The sequence below is a fragment of the Dromiciops gliroides genome, chromosome 1, assembly GCF_019393635.1.
Source record: "Dromiciops gliroides isolate mDroGli1 chromosome 1, mDroGli1.pri, whole genome shotgun sequence".
NCBI classification, from domain to species: domain Eukaryota; kingdom Metazoa; phylum Chordata; class Mammalia; order Microbiotheria; family Microbiotheriidae; genus Dromiciops; species Dromiciops gliroides.
The window spans coordinates 222,423,492-222,436,528 of NC_057861.1; positions in this window are offsets into that span (position 1 = coordinate 222,423,492).

The following is a 13,037-nucleotide window of genomic DNA, read 5'->3' on the forward strand; positions in this document are numbered from 1 at the left end:
TCCCTTCTGGATGAACTTGACAAGCCAGATGAAAGTGAGTTGGAAGAGCTTCGACTAACAGCCGCTGCCCCGTTGGGGTCCCTGGGTCGGTCAGCAGCGCAAGCTTGGGCGGGGGGAGGGGGGGGAGCTGCGTTCAAGGCTGCAGAAGAGGACAGTGAGGAGGTGGACAAAGGAGGTGCGTTGGACCCCCGAGAGAAAGGGGCGAGCGGCAGAGTCTAGGTCCTCGGTGGCTTTCCCCTCTACAGCGTCCCTTCTTCCTCTTTCTTTTCCTTTCCCAGAGACTTGGCTTTCCAGCTCTCGCCTCCGGCTTCCGAGAAAGCTCAGCCTGATCACGATCCGGGACCGCTCACTCCATCTCTGTCTGCTTGGAAAGAAGAAGGCGGCAGCAGCGGGAGAACTGGGGGATGCCCCGGTGGACCTCCCGCAGTTGGGTCGGGGGGATGCAGCGGAGCGTCGGACTGGCCCCAGGGTCTCGGGTCGTCCCGGGGTCCGCTCACTGGCCGGGATGGAGGACTCGCGGACTGCGCCGCACTCAGAGAGCCGCTGATTTCGGGGGCAACTGCAGTCAACTTCTTTGATTGTGCTGCGCCGCCCGGTCCCGAACCCGGAAGCCGCCTCTGCCCTCTCAGTGCCTCGGGTGGCGTCCGCGGGCGCGCTCTCCGCCTCTGTCCAGCTCGGCCCGCTCTGAGCCAGGCGCTGCAGCCACCACCGCTGCTGCAGCTGCAGCCTACTCTTCATATTTCCCGATGCAGCCGCGGCGGCAGAGCAGCGGCAGGGGGAGGGAGGAGGGGCAGGGGGGAGAGGAGGGGTCAGGGAAGAGGCGAACTCAGCGCCACTCATCTCCCCCAGCTGCCGCAGGGAGGGAGGGAGGGAGAGAGACTTGAAAGAGCGGGTGGGCGGCCCCTCCTACTTCTCCCCTCTCCCCTCTCCTGTCTCCGGGTTGCCCCAGCCTCCCGCGGAGCTTCTAAGGGCTGCGCGCCCCCGCCCCCGTCCCAGTCCCTGGAGTCGCTGGAAGCTGGTGGGCACTCCCAGCCCTGCTGTTTCTAGGAAGCAAAGTTTGTCCTCCCTCGCTAACATCCCTATCCAGTTCTAAATACTATGAATCCCTCCTCCTCCCATCTCCACTACGCCTCTGACACTCTCGTAGGGGACCTAGTTATAGGCTGTCTTTCCCTCCCATCCTAGCAGTGCCAGGATCCTAGTTTGGGTTTTGCGTGCGGAGAAAGGTTGTTCCAGGCTAGTCTCTCTCTGATCTCACAAAGTTGAAAATCATAAATCTGATATGACCGAGGCTATTTTAGGTCTTGCTTTCTTTTTATTAAGTGTGAGTGTGTGTGTGTGTGTGTGTGTGTGTGTGTGTGTGTGCGCCGCGGCGCGCGTGTGTGTGGGGTGTAGGTAGTGTTAGAGAGAGAGAGACAGAAATAGAGACACAGAGACAGAGACACAGGGAGACAGAGACAGACAAGAGACACAGACAGAGACAGAGAGACACACACAAGGGACAGAGAGACCAGAAAGACATCGACTCGAGACTCAGGAGAGTGATATACTGGAGTTCTGAGGCTTTCTAGCAGAAACCGTGCATGTCTTAACTAAATACATACACCACAAGTTAGTACCTCTAGTAAGCACATGAGCCTATGTCACAGGTCCCAACCTGTGGAGGGAAAGGTGTAGGCAGCAGGAGCCTGTTTTTCCCCCTTTCCCTTCTTGAAGCCATAGACCTGCCATGTTTAAGCTCAACTGAAAAGGTCTGAAAAACTCACTGACAACCTTCTAAAGTCCACTTGGAAATCTTTTCTAACAAACTCACCTGTGTCCTGCATCAGTCCCGAATACCCTCCACTTACACTGTCTTCAGCCAGTGCTTTCGACTTTTAAGGCCCTCCCCCTTTAAATATTTGCTAAATGAATGAATGGAATTTGTACCATACATTATTTGCATTCGGGGGCTATTCAATTATGATCTATTTCATAAAAGCCCAAGGGAAGGAACAATATCTTCTTGTTTCGTAATCCCCCAGAGCACATAGCCAGTGTTTTGCAGGAGCAAGGGTGTCTGGGTATTCTGACGGCAATTTAAGTCAATTCAATTCAACACTTAGTGAGCCGATGGGAATGCGAAGGTGAATACTCTAGGGGAGCTCAGTAAATGTTGACAGCGAAAGTACTACGGAAAGAGAACTGAATTAGAAGTCCGAGTACAGTGGGTTCAAATAACATCTGGGCTACCTACCTACCGCTGGGGTGGCTTTGGGAAGTTCCTTAAGATCTCTGGGCATCATTTTCCTCTTCTGTAAAATTAAGGGGTTGAACCATTGGCCTTTTAAGGTCTCTTCCAGCTTTAAATCTATGATCCTATAACAAATGATTGACTTAGTCACAGGTTCCTGGGATAGCTTAGCAATCGTTCACATTCTCGAACTGCCGCAGGAGTCCTATCCGATTATATGGACTGAAAGTTACCTCTTCACCTTGAAACATACACGCATTCCCTGAACACACCCATGCACTCAACTGGCTGGGCCCTTTTCACAAATAAAAACAACATTGGTTTGAACATCTTTTAAAAGTACCAGCTTCCCCAGTGTGCTTTCTGCCTCTTTGAATGGAATGACTCAAAGCTTTAATCTCCTTAGGCTTCAAGAACTATCTGGGCTTCAGTGACAGCCCAGTGGTTTCACACAATGAAAATAGTTGAGAAAAATGTTTTTTGGGGAAAGTTAAACTCCCTTTGTTTCTTTAAGAAAACTCATTTGTCTCTTGCGGATCATCCCAGACACCTCTCCCTGTTTTCCTGGTATGCCAGTAATATGATACTGATCGAGAGTATTTGATGAATTATTGTTGTTATTATTACCATCATCATAATGTTCCTATCTATAATATGGAGTATAATAAAACTTGCCATCTGTCTTACTCACAAGGATGTTATGAGGATTAACGTGTGAATGTTGCAAAGCTTGAAGATGAAAGGCCCCAATGCATGCACATAGTGATGGTAATCATAATAATGCCTACTAGCATCAGCATTATTTCGAGTTAGTCTTGCTCTGCTAAGTCTTTCTTTCTGGGCTTGACTTTGTTCCTGACAATTTGCTCAGGAGTGTTTCTGGGCTTTGGAAGCAGATTATATAGGACTGTGGTACTTGAAGATTCTTCAAGCATTAAGTAGGTTTTTTATTTTATTTTATTTTTTATTTGTTTGTTTGTTGAGGCAATTGGGGTTTAAGTGACTTGCCCGGGGTCATACAACTAGTAAGTGTTAAGTGTCTGAGGCCAGATTTGAACTCAGGTCCTCCTGAATCCAGGGCCAGTGTTCTATCCACTGCTCCACCTAGCTGCCCCCATTAAGTAGGTTTTTATATTTAGAGTGAAGGACTGATTATTCTTTAAATGTGGGACTACTTTGGCATTTTTTAGTAAATTATGAAAATAACCACTAGGAAGAAATACTAGGTAGCATTCCTATGCGAACAAGATTAAAGGTCTTGTCCTTATTCCTTTTCCTATTAGTCTTCCATGTTTATTATATATTCTAACCAAGTTTATCTCTTCCCCCTCAAGTTTCTTATGGAATTACCTATTTTAGTACATATTAAATGTCTTCCTCTCCTCCATCCCTCTGTTTTAAACTTTTTAATGACAGGAGCTATTTGTTATATTATTTTTCACTTTTCTATTCCCATCTGTTCACTGTGTTAACTGAGTTGAATTAAGTTGCTATCAGAGTACCCGAACCGTTTGTTCCTGTAAACATTCCTGCAAACTGTGATCCCATTTGGGGTTTTCTTGGCAGAGATACTGGAGTGCTTTGCCATTTCCTTTTCCAGCTCATTTTACAGATGAGGAAACTGAGGCAAACAGGCTTAAGTGACTTGCCCAGGATCACAAAACTAGTGTCTGAGGATAGATTTGAGTTCAGTTCTTCCTGACTCCAAGCCTAATGCTCTATTAGAGCCACTTAGTAGGGATAAACTATTAATTTGCTGATAGATATTAACTGACTAATAGATGAACTTTTAAATGTAAAAGTGCTCTGTAAACCTTAAAAACTATGTTATTGTTTAGTTGTTTCCAACTCTTGTAGATACTTTGCTCCTAGTCACAACTGTGAGTGATGGGAGGATAGAGGAATAAGAATTCTTACAATAAGCTACATCTAAAGAGAGACCAAGAGATTTATGAAAAATGGAACCAACTAGAGCTATTTTTTTTTTAAGTGAGGCAATTGAGGTTAAGTGACGTGCCCAGGGTCACACAGCTAGTAAGTCTTAAGTGTCTGAGGCCGGATTTGAACTCAGGTCCTCCTGACTCTAGGGCTGGTGCTCTATCCACTGTGCCACCTAGCTGCCCCTTAGAGCTATTTCAAGAGTATTATAGGACATTGAACAGCATGTCAAAAAAAACCCAAACAAACATGAGACAAGGTAATCAATTATATTCTCAGTCACAGAACAACACAAAAGACTGATCCTTAGAAAACAACTGGACTGGCTGAACATTGATGATAACCCTTGGCAAAATTATTTTAAACTATCATTCAAATATCCAAGGAATCTATCAGATAAAATTAGCCAGAGTGAACTCTATTCTTTTTTTTCTAATTTTTAATTAATTAATTTATTTTTACATATAAGGTATTTTATTTTTTCTGTTACATGTAAAGATAGTTCTCAACTTTTATTTATACAAGCTTTACAATTTCAGATTTTTCTCCCTCCCTCTCCTCCCTCCCCCCTCCCCTAGACAGCAGGTAATCTGATATAGGTTATATCTATATATCTATATACATATACATACACACACACACACACACATATATATATCCATAATAACATTAATCCTATTTCTGCATTAATCCTGTTATAAGAGAAAAAATCAGGGCAGTAATGCAAAACCTCAAAATAGAAAAAAAAAAACAACAGCACCCAAAACAAAAGAAATAGTATGGTTCAATCAGCATCTATACTCCACAGTTCTTTTTTTTTTTTTCCCTTGGATTTGGAGATCCTCTTCTATCATGAGTTCCCTGGAACTCTTCTGTGCCATTGCATTGGTGAGAAGAATATAGTCCATCACAGTAGGTCAACACTCAATGTTGATGATACTGTGTACAATGTTCTTCTGGTTCTGCTCATCTCACTCATCATCAGCTCACGTAAGACCCTCCAGGTTTCTCTGAACTCCTCCTGCTCATCATTTCTTACAGCACAATAGTATTCCATTGTATTCATATACCACAACTTGTCCAGCCATTCCCCAATTGATGGGCACCCCCTCAACTTCCAATTCCTTGCTACCACATAAAGAACAGCTATAAATATTTTTGTACATGTGGGTCCCTTTCCCCTTTCCATGATTTCTTTGGGGAAAAGACCTAAAAGTGGAATTGCTGGGTCAAAGGCTATGCACAGCTTTATCGCCCTTTGGGCATAATTCCAAATTGCTCTCCAGAATGGTTGGATCAGTTCACAGCTCCACCAACAATGAATTAGTGTTCCAATTTTCCCACAGCTTCTCTAACATTTATTATCTTCTTTTTTTTGTCATTTTAGCCAATCTGATAGGTCTAAGGTGGTACCTCAGAGTTGTTTTAATTTGCATCTCTCTAATCATTAGAGATTTAGAGCATTTTTTCATATGGGAATAGATAGCTTTGGTTTCTTCATCAGAAAACTGCCTGTTCATATGCTTTGACCATTTCTCAACTGAGGAATGACTTGGATTCATATAAATTTGATTTAGTTCCCTATATATTTTAGAGATGAGGCCTTTATCAGAAGTACTGGCCTCAAAAATTGTTTCCCAGCTTTCTGCCTCCCTTCTAATTTTGGATGCATTGCTTCTGTTTGTACAGAAATTTTTAAATTTAATATAATCAAAATCATCCATTTTCCATTTTATAATATACTCTATCTCTTGTTTGGTCAAAAACTGTTTTCCTTTCCAAAGATCTGATAGGTAGACTATTCCTTTCTCTCCTAATTTACCAATGGTATCACCTCTTATGTTTAAATCATGTATCCATTTTGACCTTATTTTAGTATAACGTGTAAGATGTTGCTCTATGCCTAATTTCTGCCATACTATCTTCCAGTTTTCCCAGCAGTTTTTGTCAAATACTGAGTTCCTATCCCAGAAGCTGGAGTCTTTGGGTTTATCAAACACTACATTACTAGTTTCATTTACTACTGCATTACCTGAGCCTAGCCTATTCCATTGATCTACCACTCTATTTTTTAGCCAGTACCAGATAGTTTTGATGACTGCTGCTTTATAGTAAAGCTCCAGGTTTGGTACCGCTAACCCACCTTCCTGTGAATTTTTTTTTCATTATTTCCCTGGATATTCTTGATTTTTTTGTTTTTCCAGATGAATTTTGTTATTATTTTTTCTAGCTCTATAAAATAATTTTAGGTAGTCTGATTGGTATGGCACTGAATAAGTAAATTAATTTAGGCAGTATTGTCATTTTTACTATATTAGCTCTGCCTATCCATGAGCAATTGATATCTTTCCAATTATTTAGATCTGATTTGATTTGTGTGAAGAGTGTTTGGTAGTTGTGTTCATAGAGTTCCTGGGTTTGTCTTGGCAAGTAGACTCCCAAGTATTTTATATTATCTACTGTTACTTTAAATGGAATTTCTCTTTCTATCTCTTGCTGCTGGACTTTGTTGGTCATGTATAGAAATGCTGATGATTTATGTGGATTTATTTTATATCCTGCTACTTTGCTGAAGTTGTTAATTGTTTCAAGTAATTTTTGACTTGATTCTCTAGGATTCTTTAAGTATACCATCATATCATCTGCAAAGAGTGATAGTTTTGTTTCCTCCTTGCCTATTCTAATTCCTTTAATTCCTTTCTCTTCTCTGATTGCTAAAGCTAACATTTCTAGGACAATATTAAATAATAGGGGTGATAATGGACATCCCTGTTTCACCCCTGATCTTATTGGGAAGGCCTCTAATTTATCTCCATTGCATATAATACTTGCTGATGGCTTTAGGTAGATACTGTTTATTATTCTAAGGAAAGCTCCACCTATTCCTAAACTCTCTAGTGTTTTTATTAGGAATGGGTGCTGTACTTTGTCAAAAGCTTTCTCTGCATCTATTGAGATAATCATATGATTTTGGTTGGTTTTCTTATTGATGTGGTTGATTATGTTAATAGTTTTTCTCATGTTGAACCAGCCCTGCATTCCTGGTATAAATCCCACCTGGTCATAGTGTATTATCCTGGTGATCACTTGCTATAATCTCCTTGCTAATATCTTATTTAAGATTTTAGCATCAATATTCATTAGGGAAATTGGTCTATAATTTTCTTTCTCTGTTTTTGCTTTGCCTGGTTTTGGTATCACCACCATATTTATTTCATAAAACGAATTTGGTAGAACTCCTTCTTCACCTATTTTTCCAAATAATTTGTATAATATTGGAATTAATTGTTCTTTAAATGTTTGGTCAAATTCACTCGTAAACCCATCTGGCCCTGGGGATTTTTTCTTAGGGAGTTCATTAATGGCTTGTTCAATTTCTTTTTCTAATATGGGTTTATTTAAGGATTTTATTTCTTCTTCCGTTAACCTGGGCAGTTTGTATTTTTGCAAATATTCATCCATTTCATTTAGATTGTCAAATTTATTGGCATACAGTCTGGCAAAATAATTCCTAATTATGGATTTAATTTCCACTTCATTGGTGGTAACATCACCCTTTTCATTTTTGATACTGGTAATTTGGTTTTCTTCTTCCTTTTTTTTAATCAAATTAACCATATTTTATCTATTTTATTGGTTTTTTTCATAAAACCAGCTCTTAGTTTTATGATTAATTCTATAGTTTTTTTGCTTTCAATCTTATTAATTTCTCCTTTAATTTTCAGGATCTCTAATTTAGTGTCTAATTGGGGATTTCTAATTTGTTCTTTTTCTAGCTTTTTAAGTTGCCTGCCCAATTCATTAATCTCCTCTTTCTCTTTTTGATTCATGTAAGCATTTAGAGCTATAAATTTTCCCCTAAGCACTGCTTTGGCTGCATCCCATAGATTTTGGTATGTTGTCTCATTATTGTCATTCTCTTGGATAAAGTTATTGATTGTTTCTATGATTTCTTGTTTGGCCCATTCATTCTTTAGAATGAAATTATTTAGTTTCCAAATGATTTTCATTCTACTTTTCCCTGGCTCTTTCTTACATGTAATTTTTATTGCATCATGATCTGAGAAGGATGCATTTACTATTTCTGCCTTTCTACATTTGACTATGATGTTTTTGTGCCCTAATACATGGTCAATTTTTGAAAATGTGCCATGTACTGCTGAGAAAAAGGTATATTCCTTTCTATCCCCATTCAATTTTCTCCAGACATCTATCATGTCTAACTTTTCTAGTAATCTATTCACCTCTTTCACTTCTTTCTTATTTATTTTTTGGCTAGATTTATCTAATTCTGAGAGGGGGAGATTCAGATCCCCCACTAGTATAGTATTACTGTCTAATTCCTATTGTAACTCATTTAGCTTCTCCTCTAAGAATTTGGATGCTATACCACTTGGCTCTTACATATTTAATATTGATATTACTTCATTATCTATAGTACCTTTAAGTAAGATGTAATTTCCTTCCTTATCTCTTTTAATGAGATCTATTTTTGCCTGCACTTTGTCTGAGATAAGGATTGCTACCCCTGCCTTTTTTACTTTAGCTGAGGCATAATATATTCTGCTCCAGCCTTTTACCTTTACTCTGTGTGTATCTCTCTGCTTCAAATGTGTTTCTTGTAAACAGCATATTGTAGGGTTCTGGTTTTTAATCCACTCTGCAATTCGCTTCCGTTTTATAGCAGAGTTCATCCCATTCACATTCACAGTTATTATTGCTGACTGTCTATTCCCCTCAATTCTATTTACCCCCTTCGTACTTTTCCCCCCTTCTTTCACCCTATTCCTTCTCACCGAGGTTTTACTTCTTACCCCTGCCTCCCCCGATCTGCCCTCCCTTTTTATCACCCCCCTCTCTTTTCTTTACCCTTTTCTCCCTTGCTTTTGTCCTCCCTTCTATCAGTCCCTCCCTTTCCCTTCCCCTTTTGTTTCCCTAAAGAATGAGTTCAGTTTCTTTATCCCAATTAACGTATATGTTATTCCCTCTTTGAGTCAAATCTAATGAGAATAGGGTTGAAACAATGTTCCCCCCCTCCTTTCTTTCCCTTGTAACGATTGGAATGACGCCACCTGCTGGAGACTTACTGTAGAAGAGTTCTGCCCATGAAGCAAAGGTCTTTGAGGGCAAGACCAGGAGTCTTTTCTTTGGTGTAAGGAAGTGACGCGGCCGAGTGGGAGGAGGAAGGAAGAGACTGGCGCTCAGTCTCGCGCTCTTTCCTGAGGACTCTGGTGGAGAGCAGAGCTAGAAATGTGCTCTCCCTTTAATAGATAGGGATCTAGGCCTTTCTCTCTCTCTTTACCAAATTCTTATTCTCCTTAATAAATGCTTAAAAGTCTAACTCTTGCTAAAGCTTATAATTTATTGGCGACCACTCATTAAATATTTTAGACAGTTTAGCTAGAATTTTAGCCCTTAACAACCTCTATTGTAATAGGTTTTTCCTCCTCTTCATAGATAAAATTCATCCCATTCCACCTCCCCTTTCCTCTCCTCCCCATAGACTCCCTTTTTAACCCCTTAATTCTTCTGTATCATCACATCAAAGACAATTTATATTTATATCCTCTATATAACGTCCTTCTCTCTGCCCAAATACATTTACAATTCTTAAGAGTTATGAGTATTATCTTCCTGTGTAGGGATATAAACAGTTTAACCTAATAGGGTAAGCTTTTTTTTCCCCTCTGTTTACCTTTTTAAACTTCTCTTGAGTCTTGTATGTTGAGATCAAATTTTCTATTCAGTTCTGGTCTTTTCACCAGGAAAGATTGAAAGTCCCCAATGTCATTAAATGTCCATCTTTTCCCCTGAAAGAAAATGCACATTTTTGCTGGGTAATAGATTCTCGGCTGCAATCCAAGCTCCTTTGCCTTCCGGAATATCATATTCCAAGCCTTGCGGTCCTTTAATGTTGAAGCTGCCAGGTCCTGAGCAATCCTGACTATGGCTCCATGATATTTAAATTGCTTCTTTCTGGCTGCTTGGAGTATTTCTCCTTCACCTGATAATTCTGGAATTTGGCTACAATATTCCTTGGAGTTTTCCTTTTGGAGTCTCTTTCAGGAGGTGATCGGTGGATTCTTTCAGTGATGATTTTATCCTCTGATTCTATGATATCAGGGCAGTTCTCCTTAATAATTTCCTGGAATATGGTGTCTAGATTCTTTTTCTGGTCATGGCTTTCAGGCAGTCCAATGATTCTCAAATTGTCTCTCCTCGATCTGTTTTCCAGATCAGTTGTCTTTCCAATGAGGTATTTCACATTTTCTTCTATTTTTTCTTTTTTTGATTCTGCTTGACTGATTCCTGGTGTCTCATGGATTCCTTATCTTCCAACTGTCCCACTTTAATTTTTAAGGCATTGTTTTCTTCAGTGAGATTATGCACCTTTTTTTCCATTTGGCCAAGTGACTTTTTTAAGGTATTCTTTTCTTCAGTGAGATTATGCACCTTTTTTTCCATTTGGCCAAATGAATTTTTTAAGGCTTTGTTTTCTTCAGTGAAATTATGTGCTTCTTTTTCCAAGCTGCTGATTCTTTTTTCACAGTTTTCTTGTTTTGCTTTCATTTCTCTCCCCATTTTTTCTTCTACCTCTTGCAATTGATTTTTAAAATCCTTTTTGAGCTCTTCCAGGAAGGCTTTTTGTTCTTGCGACCAATTCACCTTCCCTCTTGAGGCTTCAGATGTAGGCAATTTGAGGCTATTGTCCTCATCTGAGTTTGTGTTGGCTTCTTCCCTATTGATACAGAAGCTCTCAATGGAGAGGGCTCTTTTTTGCTTCTTACTCATTATTGCATATTGCATATTTATTTATTCTTTAAGTTGAGGTCTGTTCTGGGGGCACCAGGGTCCCTGTTTTGGGCTTCTTGTGCAGGGGTATAGGTGTTGTGTGACCAGGTTTTTACTCTGAGGCCTTTATGGTGTGTGGAGATCCTCTGCCCTGCACTTCCTGTCTGATTGTGCTCAGCCAGCCAGGCGCCGGACCCTGGCATCTGATCCCGCCTGACCCGTTCGTGGCCCTCTCGGCTGGTGCAGGTATGTTTTTCCACTGTCCTTCTTGGCCACCAAATTTTTGAACCAGGTTCCAGGGGCCTCAGTTGTTTGGCTGTGGCCTGAAGCTCCTGCTGACTTGCCCTGACCCCCTCGGCCTCCCTTTTGCCCTAGTCAGACCGACCTTTTCCTGAAGTCTTCTAAATTATCTCTGGTTGGAGGACTGTGTCTCTCTGTCTCTTTGCAGGTTCTGTACTTTCAGAATCCATGCAGAGGCTTGATTTAATGTTTGTTTTGAGGGAACAGAAGGAGAGCTCAGGCAGCTTGCTTCTTCCTCTCCGCCATCTCGGCTCCACCCTGTGAACTCTATTCTTAACTAGTAGTAATTATTCTCAGTTATACTTTTTGTGGTACCTTAAATATAGTAGGTGATCAATAAATGTTTGTTGAGTGGAAGGATGGATGGTCGGTCATATGCATGAACAGATGAATGGATAGACAGATGATTTGGTGAATAAAAAGTTGCCTAGGGAAAATTGTTGATTAGAATGACTATTTTCACAAAATTAAAAAGGTGGGTTTTTTTGTCTGAGTTACCATCTTCCACTTTTAAGAAAGGGTTCTGCTAAGATCTTTCTCTAGCTCATTAATGGTAGGAGCAGCTAGGTAGCACAGTGGATAGAGCACCAGCCCTGGAATCAGTAGTACTTGAGTTCAAATCTGGCTTCAAATGCTTGACCCTGGGCAAGTCACTTAAGCCCAATTGCCTCACCCAAAACAAAAACAAAAACAAAACAGTAAATGTCGGGGAGGGAAGCCACTTTTCATTTCTGTGAAATTTATATGTACTTAAGGCTAGTTCCCTGAATAACTGGATGCTCAGTGTATTGGAAAGAACATTGGTCCTGGATTCAGGAGAAACCTAAATAAATGACTTAATGAGTTTCTAAATAGATGACTATGGGCATATAAATTACTTTCTCTGAGCCTCAGTTAATTTATTTGCATAATGGAAAGCATAATATTTACATCACCCACCTTCCAAGTTTGTTGTGAGAAAAGTACTTAGTTAACCTTATATAAATGCCAATGCTGCTGCTGCTAATGATGATGGTAAAAAGGGGAATTTGAGTGGAATGACAATATGGTATAAAAGGAAGAACAATGGGTTTGGAGTTCTTAGAAACCTGAGTTTTAATCATTGCTACCTGTGTGTGACTTTAAGTAAATCACTGAACATATTATAGAAATCTTCCAAGATCCTCATGCTAACACTAAATATAAGGTTTTGGAGTTTCTATTTTATTTCCTGGTTCTATTTAGCTAGTTGACTGGAAATGATCCCCCAATTTTAAAGTTTTAGTATAATTCATAATGACTTATGAAATTAGTTGGTTGGATCTAATGATCTCTAGCGTTGCTTCTAGTTCCATTTATCTGTGATCTATGATTTTTGTGTATGTGTATATGTGTATATATACACACACATTCAAGCAAATCTACAGGCCAATTCTGGATATATTCATGGAAATACAACCTCTGTTTCAGATATCCAGTCAGGCATCTGAGCAGTCAAAATAGAGATCACAACAGCCACATATATTTTGCTTAAAGAAGAATCCCTCAGGCCCTCATTCACTGCTAAATTCACTCATACTTTACATGCAATTTTAGCATACTTGGTGCTCTGTTTTACAAGACCATAGATCATTAGAAGGGCTGCTAGAGGCAGCCATGTTGACAGCCATGGGAAGTGATAGCTGATAGCCTGACCATGAGGAAGTATATTGAAAAGGTTACTAAAGGGGGGGAAAAACAAAAGGACTGAAAAAATCACAGTCATCTGGGAGCACTATGAGCAGGATAAGCAGTT